Source organism: Brassica rapa, unplaced genomic scaffold, assembly GCF_000309985.2.
Source record: "Brassica rapa cultivar Chiifu-401-42 unplaced genomic scaffold, CAAS_Brap_v3.01 Scaffold0920, whole genome shotgun sequence".
Taxonomy (NCBI): domain Eukaryota; kingdom Viridiplantae; phylum Streptophyta; class Magnoliopsida; order Brassicales; family Brassicaceae; genus Brassica; species Brassica rapa.
In genome coordinates, this window is record NW_022610856.1 from 141,349 (window position 1) to 148,724 (window position 7,376).

Genomic DNA, 7,376 nt, shown 5'->3' on the forward strand with positions numbered 1-7,376 from the left:
TCCTTCCATTCCTTATCCATTACTGCCTCTTCATAGCTTCTTGGAATGTAGTTCTCATCCAAGTTTACCATAAAGGCACAATGCTCTTCAGGGTATTGAGCAAAGGAGCACACAGCTTGAGAGGGATGCTCCACAGCTTGGGCATTGTAGTACACTCGCGTGTTTACCCAAGAGGAAGGATCCTTCCTCAGCCTTGTGCTTCTTCTCAATACAGGTTGTTCTTGTTCTTGAACCGGTTCATCTTGTGTATTCGGTTCTTGAGCTCCACTCTGATGTTCTTCATCTTCTTGGCTTTGCTCACCTTGATTGTGAGAGATTGAAACACTCTCTTCTTCTTCTTCACTCAAGCCGGCTCCATCCTGACCATCTTCTTGAGTTTCAGATTCCCTTCCCCCCTCACGATCAAGGTGAGGTGACTGATTAGTTTCAACAGGGGCCGGAGAACTCTCATGTTGGTTCCTACTCCCCACATTTGGATCCTGGTTCATCGTGATACCTAGACCTTCCAAAATCAGTCTTAAAGCGCCTGCCTTATCTGATGTTAAATCCTTTAGCTCCTCTTGATTCTTTTCTTCATAGTATCCTCTTGCTTCTATGAACTTCACATCTCTAGAGACTAGGACTCTTCTAGTTGCTGGATCATAGCACTTGTATCCCTTTTGTGTTGTTGAGTAGCCAATGAACATAGCCTTAGTGCTCCTTGCATCTAACTTGTTTCTCAACTCTCCTGGTACCAACACAAAGCATAAACATCCAAATACTCTCAAGTAATCCACTGATGGCTTGTGCTTGTTTAGAACTTCAAATGGTGCTTGATCCTTCAACACCTTTGTGGGAATCCTGTTGATCAAATAACAAGCAGTAGCCACAGCATCACTCCAAAATCTCTTTGGAACGTTTGCTTGGAACATCAGTGACCTAGCAACCTCCATCAAGTGTCGGTTCTTCCTCTCAGCTACCCCATTCTGTTGTGGAGTATAAGGACAGCTTGTTTGATGCAAGATCCCATGATGCTCTAGATGACTCTTGAACGCATAGCTTGTGTACTCCCCTCCATTATCTGATCTAAAAATTTTAATCTTGGCATTATAATGGTTAGTCACATAAGCTTGAAAGTTCTTAAATGCATCTATCACTCTATCTTTTGATGGGATTAAAGTTAACCAGGTGTATTTGGATTTTTCATCAATGAATGTGACAAAGTACTTATGATTGTCTCTAGATATGCAAGGTGCAGTCCACACATCAGAATGAATAAGATCAAAGCACTTATCATAAACACTAGTAGAGTTTGGAAATACAGTTTTACAATGCTTGCCTAAAATGCATGCTTCACAATCCTTATTCTCAAATAAAACACCTGGTAACATCAAGTTCAAAGCTCTACCATGAGGATGTCCTAATCTAGCATGCCACAAAGCATTTTTATTTAAACTAGAAGCAGTAGTAAACGAGCAATTGTAATTGGAAACAGGATCAAGTTCTTCAAGCAAATACAACTCTCCTTTAGTGATTCCTTTTCCAATCAAGTGGCTGCTCTCAATATCCTGAAACTTTACATCATTAGGACTGAATATAACATTGCAATTCAAATCAGTTGTGCATTTCTTAACAGATAGCAAGTTAGATGTAAATTCAGGCATGTAGAAAGCTCTAGTGTTCTTATCAAACAACTTCAAGTTCCCTATTCCTCTAATAGGGATCTTGTCCCCATTTGCAATCATAACATGTCCACTAGTTGGTTCTATATCCTTAATCAGATTTGTATCACTAATCATGTGATGAGATGCACCAGAATCAACAATTAATGGCTTAGTTATACTGCTAGCATTATGACAAAGGTTCAAAGGTGATCTAAATGCATTTAGTTCATGATTCATCCTAGCATTTCTAGCAAAGGTGTACTCATGTCTAGCCTGTTCATTGCATTTAACTCTATCCATCCTAGCAATATCAGTAACACAAGGAGATGTTTCTATAGTTTTAGCTATCATGGATGCACCAAAGGAGTACCCATGAGTGTTACCATTCTCCTTGAGCATTTTGATGAGAGCATCCATCTCGGATCTCCTGATGAAGTCATGATCATTGCCACGGGTGTTAGGAACTCCTGAGTATGTCACCAGTGCCTTGCCATCACCCTCACGCCCCTCTCCTTCAGCTACATGGCTAGATGGTCCGGCTCCACTTGTTCCCTCAGACGCATGAGCTCTTGCCTCCCTGTCCTTCATGAACTTCGCCGGCTTCAGATGAGGATGTAGTATCCAGCACTGGCTCTTCTTGTGTCCATGCTTCTTGCAGTGATCACAATTGCCATTGAACTTCCTGTCTTCATACTTGCCGTGTGCTGCTCTGTTGGCTTGTGGTATCTCCTCATGATCAGTTTGCGCAGCATTGGCTAGAGACAAGTCTCCTTTACCACCAAACAAGCCAATGGAGCCTTGCTCCTTTTGTATCTGAGCACACGCATCCTCCAAGTCAGGAAGCTTATCCGCCCTCAACATATGCTGAATCAACCCACTGTAGCTTGGATTCATTGTCAGCAACAACCCAAAGACCTTGTCTTGCTCTCTTCTTTCATTCAGCAGCTCCGGATCAGTTGTGCTCGGCCTCAGCATCTCCAGCTCTGACCAGAGTGTCCGGAACCTCCCCAAATGCTTAGTGAACTCCATGTCCTCCTGAGTTAGATCATTCAAAGCTTTCTTCACTTCAAAGACCCGGCTGAGGTTAGAGGTGTTTCCATACACCTTCTTCAATGTTTCCCACAGCTCCTTGGCTGTCTCACAATAGCTGTAAGCATCTAGAATGGCTGGCTCCAACGAGCTATGAAGAGCAGACATCACCATCATGTCCTCTTGTTGCCACTTCTCAGCTTCAGCTTCCGAGACACTCTCCTTGTCTCCTCCTTGAGTAATGAGCTTTGGAGCCTCACCAGATGTGATGTGCTTCCATAAACCCTTACTTCCCACAGCAGTCTTCACCATCCTAGACCATACTAGGTAGTTACTTCCTTTGAAAGTCACAGCAACCTTCATCTTGGAACCACTCTCCATCTTAAGCAGTTTCACTTCAATAACTTGTAAAAGACTTGATCTTGAGACTCAGAACTACAACACCAGCTCAAACCCTTCCGTGCCTTGTCTTTACTCTTCAAAGAACCCTCAAAAAGCTTGATAAGACTGCCGGAATGAAGATGTAGCTCCCGGGATGCAGCTTCTTCCAAGAACACTCACACCACTCTCACTTGATCTCTCAAAGTTTCAAGTTTGAATCTTCAAGAGAAAAACGCCAAGAACTCAGATTGAAATCAACCTGGCTCTGATACCATATCACTTTTGAGTGATGTAAAAGATAATCTGAGTTTAGGTAAGAATAGAGAAGAGATTAGAGTAGATTTAAGAGATTAAGAGACTAATGGAGAATCATTGTGAAAAGTATAGAGAGATTGATTTGTTTAGAACTGTCTGACTTGTATTAATCATGAGTGTCAACAATATATAGTGAGGCTACAATAGTTTAAGGGTTTCGCAAATGGTCACTATTGTAAGGGATAAGAAGTTGCTTTAATTTAAACTCTCCAATAAGCTTCTCCTTTGTGATAAAGCACCTTTAGCCTTATCCAGCTCTTGAAAGCCTGGCTAAGCTCTTCCTTATCCTCTCCAAACGGTCACACTCGCCAGTAGTTACCCCAAGTAACTTATCCCTTTCACTCTTAAGTTACTTGATCATGGTAACTTCAATCTGGTCGAGGTGTGGGTGACTTTAACCTGTACGGCCTGTACGGTCAGTACGGATGGTACGGCTTGGGTCGACTCCAACTCTCCCATCTCCTTCCCTTTACTCCATCTTAGCCTCCTTATCTCATGACTTCATTTTAACATTATCCCACTTTCAAATCAGGTGATTCCAGTTTCCCAGTTTGGGAATAGCACAGCTTCATCGTCGTTCAAATCAAACCAGGATGAATCACTTTGTGAGAAGCTTAATTTGGATACATAAAGTGGTGGAGAATCACCAGGAAGTTGAATAAATCTCATAGGAGTTGGCAAAAAGAAGTTATCCCACTTTCAAATCAGGTGATTCCAGTTTCCCAGTTTGGGAATAGGACAGCTTCTCTGTCGTTCAAATCAAACCAGGATGAATCACTTTGTGAGAAGCTTGATTTGGATACATAAAGTGGTGGAGAATCACCAGGAAGTTGAATAAATCTCATAGGAGTTGGCATGAAGAAGTTATCCCACTTTCAAATCAGGTGATTCCAGTTTCCCAGTTTGGGAATAGCACAGCTTCTTCGTCGTTCCAATCAAACCAGGATGAATCACTTTGTGAGAAGCTTGATTTGAATACATAAAGTGGTGGAGAATCACCAGGAAGTTGAATAAATCTCATAGGAGTTGGGATGAAGAAGTTATCCCACTTTCAAATCAGGTGATTCCAGTTTCCCAGTTTGGGAATAGCACAGCTTCTTCGTCGTTCCAATCAAACCAGGATGAATCACTTTGTGAGAAGCTTGATTTGGATACATAAAGTGGTGGAGAATCACCAGGAAGTTGAATAAATCTCATAGGAGTTGGGATGAAGAAGTTATCCCACTTTCAAATCAGGTGATTCCAGTTTCCCAGTTTGGGAATAGCACAGCTTCATCGTCGTTCAATCAAACCAGGATGAATCACTTTGTGAGAAGCTTGATTTGGATACATAAAGTGGTGGAGAATCACCAGGAAGTTGAATAAATCTCATAGGAGTTGGGATGAAGAAGTTATCCCACTTTCAAATCAGGTGATTCCAGTTTCCCAGTTTGGAATAGCACAACTTCATCGTCGTTCCAGTCAAACCAGGATGAATCACTTTGTGAGAAGCTTGATTTGGATACATAAAGTGGTGGAGAATCACCAGGAGTTGAATAAATCTCATAGGAGTTGGATGAAGAAGTTATCCCACTTTCAAATCAGGTGATTCCAGTTTCCCAGTTTGGGAATAGCACAGCTTCTTCGTCGTTCCCATCAAACCAGGATGAATCACTTTGTGAGAAGCTTGATTTGGATACATAAAGTGGTGGAGAATCACCAGGAAGTTGAATAAATCTCATAGGAGTTGGCGAAAAGAAGTTATCCCACTTTCAAATCAGGTGATTCCAGTTTCCCAGTTTGGGAATAGGACAGCTTCTCGTCGTTCAAATCAAACCAGGATAATCACTTTGTGAGAAGCTTGATTTGGATACATAAAGTGGTGGAGAATCACCAGGAAGTTGAATAAATCTCATAGGAGTTGGCGAAAAGATGTTATCCCACTTTCAAATCAGGTGATTCCAGTTTCCCAGTTTGGGAATAGGACAGCTTCATCGTCGTTCCAATCAAACCAGGATGAATCACTTTGTGAGAAGCTTGATTTGGATACATAAAGTGGTGGAAAATCACCAGGAAGTTGAATAAATCTCATAGGAGTTGGGATGAAGAAGTTATCCCACTTTCAAATCAGGTGATTCCAGTTTCCCAGTTTGGGAATAGCACAGCTTCTTCGTCGTTCCAATCAAACCAGGATGAATCACTTTGTGAGAAGCTTGATTTGGATACATAAAGTGGTGGAGAATCACCAGGAAGTTGAATAAATCTCATAGGAGTTGGGATGAAGAAGTTATCCCACTTTCAAATCAGGTGATTCCAGTTTCCCAGTTTGGGAATAGCACAGCTTCTTCGTCGTTCCAATCAAACCAGGATGAATCACTTTGTGAGAAGCTTGATTTGGATACATAAAGTGGTGGAGAATCACCAGGAAGTTGAATAAATCTCATAGGAGTTGGCGAAAAGATGTTATCCCACTTTCAAATCAGGTGATTCCAGTTTCCCAGTTTGGGAATAGCACAGCTTCATCGTCGTTCAAATCAAACCAGGATGAATCACTTTGTGAGAAGCTTGATTTGGATACATAAAGTGGTGGAGAATCACCAGGAAGTTGAATAAATCTCATAGGAGTTGGGATGAAGAAGTTATCCCACTTTCAAATCAGGTGATTCCAGTTTCCCAGTTTGGGAATAGCACAGCTTCATCGTCGTTCAAATCAAACCAGGATGAATCACTTTGTGAGAAGCTTGATTTGGATACATAAAGTGGTGGAGAATCACCAGGAAGTTGAATAAATCTCATAGGAGTTGGCATGAAGAAGTTATCCCACTTTCAAATCAGGTGATTCCAGTTTCCCAGTTTGGGAATAGCACAGCTTCTTCGTCGTTCCAATCAAACCAGGATGAATCACTTTGTGAGAAGCTTGATTTGAATACATAAAGTGGTGGAGAATCACCAGGAAGTTGAATAAATCTCATAGGAGTTGGGATGAAGAAGTTATCGCACTTTCAAATCAGGTGATTCCAGTTTCCCAGTTTGGGAATAGCACAGCTTCTTCGTTGTTCCAATCAAACCAGGATGAATCTCTTTGTAAGAAGCTTGATTTGGATACATAAAGTTGTGGAGAATCACCAAGAAGTTGAATAAATCTCATAGGAGTTGGCAAGAAGAAGTTATCCTACTTTCAAATCAGGTGATTCCAGTTTTCCAGTTTGGGAAAAGCACAGCTTCTTCGTCGTTCCAATCAAACCAGGATGAATCACTTTGTGAGAAGCTTGATTTGGATGCATAAAGTGGTGGAGAATGACCAGGATGTTGAATAAATCTCATAGGAGTTGGGATGAACAAGTTATCCCACTTTAAAATCAGGTGATTCAAGTTTCCTAGTTTGGGAATAGCTCAGCTTCTTTGTTGCCAATCAAACCAGGATGAATCACTTTGTGAGAAGCTTGATTTGGATACATTAAGTGGTGTAGAATCACCAGGAAGTTGAATAAATCTCATAGGAGTTGGGATGAAGAAGTTATCCCACTTTCAAATCAGGTGATTCCAGTTTCCCAGTTTGGGAATAGGACAGCTTCTCTGTCGTTCAAATCAAACCAGGATGAATCACTTTGTGAGAAGCTTGATTTGGATACATAAAGTGGTGGAGAATCACCAGGAAGTTGAATAAATCTCATAGGAGTTGGGATGAAGAAGTTATCCCACTTTCAAATCAGGTGATTCCAGTTTCCCAGTTTGGGAATAGCACAGCTTCTTCGTCGTTCCAATCAAACCAGGATGAATCACTTTGTGAGAAGCTTGATTTGAATACATAAAGTGGTGTAGAATCACCAGGAAGTTGAATAAATCTCATAGGAGTTGGGATGAAGAAGTTATCCCACTTTCAAATCAGGTGATTCAAGTTTCCCAGTTTGGGAATAGCACAGCTTCTTCGTCGTTCCAATCAAACCAGGATGAATCACTTTGTGAGAAGCTTGATTTGGATACATAAAGTGGTGGAGAATCACCAGGAAGTTGAATAAATCTCATAGG